Below are 3,629 nucleotides of genomic sequence, written 5' to 3'. Positions count from 1 at the left end.
TCCTTTTTTTTTTTTTTTTTTTTTTTTTTTCTTTTTTTCTGACCGGCAACGGATCGCAACCCTCAGTGTCGCGCCTCACCGGACCGGGACCGGCAACGGGATCGCAACCCTCAGTGTTGCTCCTGCACCTCACTCAGCCAGTGAGCGGCCGGTCTGTATATGGGATCCGAACCCTCGGTGGGAGCGCCGCCGCACTTCCCAGGCGGCGCACTGTAGCAGTGCACCACCGGGCCGGCCCGTAAATAATTCTTAATACTCTCATTTTGGTTCTCCGACTTCTCAAGACTATGTTGTATTTCTTTCAAACACACTTCCTGATGTTGTGTTTACTGTTCATTTTGCAAACAAGCTGATTTTGTTCTTCATTTTTCTTTCTAAGCTCCGTTTCCAGATCTAATATTTTAATTTGTAAAACCTTCTCTCTCTAGATGACATTTTTTCTATTTCTTCAGAAACCTTTTGTCTTCCTTCTTCTAAAGCAGCTTCCAGTTGCCTGGCCAAGGCTGTATATTCTGCAGATTTCTCTTTAAACTTAAGATTGCTGTGCTTAAGACATTCTTCTTGGTTTGCAAGCTTCTTTTCAAGCTCTTTATTTTCTGTCTCCATCTGTTCTAATTTTTGCTTAAGGTTTTCACATTTCAACTGAATAAGATAATTTTCCTCTTCCAGAGAAAGCTTTGCCAGAAGATTGTGATTTCCATCAACTGTCTCTAATTTTTTATTTTTGTTTTTTGTTAACAGGTTATTTTCACATAGCAAATTTTTACATTTGCTTTTTACCACTTCAGCTGCTTCTTGCAACTTTTGTACCTGAGTTTTATACACTTCAATAAGAGCTTTCTGTTGTTTTTCTACTTCTTGCAATTGTAAGAGTTCATTTTCAACAGAAACAATCTCGTCCTTCAAAGCAGCGAATGTACTCTTTAATTTTGTATTCTCAAGATTCAGAGTTTCATTTTCATATTCAATCGAGTGAAGTTTTCTAAGAATTTCTTCACATGAATTTTTCCCATGGTCTTCCATTTTCTTCAGGTCTCCCAAAAGATTATTGATTTGCTTTTTCATTGTTTCAATCTGAACTTCCAATTCAGTTTTTTCTATTACAACTTTCTCATAATGACTTTTCCAGGCATCAGAAGCTGAAATCGTTTCAGACAACTTGGCTTCCTGATCTCTAATTTGGGAAATAAGGTTTTCAATATCTCCTGTAAAATGTTCGAGCCTTTGTTTGTAAATCTTAGATGCCTTTTTTAGAGCTATAGCTTTTTTCCTACTTGCTTCTTTCATCACTACAGCCTCACGCTTATTCGTTTTCAATTGCAAGTTCCATTTGGCTATTTTGGTTTCTAAACTCTTTATGTACTCTTTTAACTTATCATTCTCTGCTTCCTTTTTATGAATTTGGAGCTGTAGTCGTTCACGTACTACTTTTACTGATTGAGAGAAACGGTTTGCTTTCAAAGCATTTGCCTTTTCATTCTGAAACAAACAAGAAAGTTCCTGAATGTAGGTCTCCTTTTCAAGCACCTTCTTCTTAAGATTAGTATTTTCACTTGCATTATCAGTTAGATTTGCTAACAACATGCTAGGTAAATTGTCTCCTGTATTTTCAAAACTAATCGTTTCAATAGCATCCTTAAATAATGGCAAACGTGGTTCCACAGAACAGGCTGCCAACTCAGCTTCCTTAAGCGTTGCTTCCAATTCAGTCTTTTCACTGACGATGTCCTTCTTCATGCAGCTGAGATGACTTTCACTGGCATGACTTTTAAGATGGGAAAATGGTTCTTCTGAATGACTTCCATCATTTGTAGGTTTCTCCATAAATTCAGTAAGTGCATTTATAGGTGACTTCCACAACAACTTCTCCACGTAAGCTGAAAGCTATGGCCTCCAGCCCTGCGTCAGCTAGGAAGGAGCGGGATGCAGGGGGCAGTGTGGCGGGTGGACGACCAGGAGGAAGGCAAGGGACGCGACGCGGGGAGCGGGCGAAATCCTAGAACCACTTGCGGTGCAAGAGTGCCCGGCAAGGTGCGAGTAAAACAAAAGCGGAGCTAGGAACCGGCGAGTGGCTTCTGTGGCAAGGGCCACCCCCCCGCCCCTTCCTCCGGGGCCGCAGCCGGCGCAGCCCAATGGCCCGGCCTCGGGGTGGCGAGCGCCTCGGTGGTTGCTCTCTTCAATTACCTTTTGATTTAATTCTCTAATCATTCTATCCATCAAGTAAGACCTGTGGACTTTTTAAACTTACACAGGAATACCAGCAGATTGTTTTATAGTCATAGTCTTTTATTTAGGTATTTCTATCCATATCATTACCTAAAAACTAAAAAACAACAAACAAAAAAATACCCCTTATAGTAGGAATAAATATAATTACAAATTAACAACTAGAAAAAAAATAACATTAATGTACAAAATTCCTGATATTAAGGGGTGACTAAACTAGGGATAAAAGATAAAAACCATTCAAGTCATGGGATTTTAACTTTGAAAGAACATGAGATAAAGCTGTAATTTCAGCCCATGGCAAAAGCTGAAATTAAGATCATTACTATGACTGTTCCAATGTTGACCTATTAATGATACTCACGGAAAGAAAACCCTGAAGCCTATGATCTTTGTACCATATTATTTTTACAGATATTTTACTCCCAAAACATACCTAATGAAGCAACTTTAATAAAAGTAATAAAAATGTACATGCTTCCTAAAACCTTCTAATGACGAAAATTAGGACCTCATTTAAGACATCAAAACACAATGTGGTTATTATCACTGCTCATTCTCTGTAAGGACCACTGTCATTCTCAGAGCAATTTCAATAAACATAATAAAACATTCGTCCATATGTTACCTCCACTGCATTTTTTAGACTGAGACATCTGGATATCCTCCTCACCCCCCATCTTATCTCTTTAATCCCCTCTCTTCCATCCATTCTTGACATTACATTGAAATGGCTGGTTGTTTCTCCTCTTTTCTCCCGTGTGGATTCCAAATTATTGGTAATTTATTAATGTGCAAAGCACTTTACTAGGTGCTGCATCAAAAAGAGTAAATTAGATGCAGAGACAGCCCTCATGAACCTGACCATCTCAAAGGACAATCAGTATTTATGCAGATAATTATATAGGTGATTATTTAGTTATAATTATAATAAGGTGTATAAAATAAGAGTGTGGACACAGGTTCGTGTCACTGAAGTGCAGACTATAACTCAGCAGGTGGTGGGAGAAATCCTCTGGGGGAGTGAGAATTTGGAAGTCCTGAAAGCTGACAATAGGATAAAGGAAACATGTGGGGCAAGTTCACAAAAGACCAGGGGTTCAAGTTCATTGAGAAGGGAAGACGGTCCTTGAAGCACCAGAGAAAAAAGGTCAACAAAACCAGAATTAAACAGACAGGGAGGCAGGGAGATGCAGTGAGTGAAAGCGGTCAGAAGAGAACAGATGAAGGAGCTTTTCACTATGTAAAAGAGTTTGGATTTGGTATAAGAGCAGTTGAAAGTTATAATCCAGAATGACGTGAAAGTGTTGGGCTGAAGGATGCATGCCCGTTATTCTTCTTTTCTCTTCTTCTTTCTTTCTTTCTTTCTTTCTTTCTTTCTTTCTTTCTTTCTTTCTTTCTTT

At 39.0% G+C, this 3,629-nt stretch overlaps 1 pseudogene; it reads right to left on the bottom strand.

Annotated features, from left to right (window-relative positions):
• Nucleotides 1–1,980, bottom strand: part of LOC103607268 — a 3,386-nt pseudogene extending 1,406 nt beyond the window's left edge.
• Between the last annotated feature and the right edge of the window lie 1,649 nt (nt 1,981–3,629).

Source organism: Galeopterus variegatus, unplaced genomic scaffold (assembly GCF_000696425.1).
Source record: "Galeopterus variegatus unplaced genomic scaffold, G_variegatus-3.0.2 Scaffold7287, whole genome shotgun sequence".
In the NCBI taxonomy this organism is placed as follows: Eukaryota; Metazoa; Chordata; class Mammalia; order Dermoptera; family Cynocephalidae; genus Galeopterus; species Galeopterus variegatus.
This window is presented reverse-complemented; position numbering and strand designations above follow the sequence as displayed.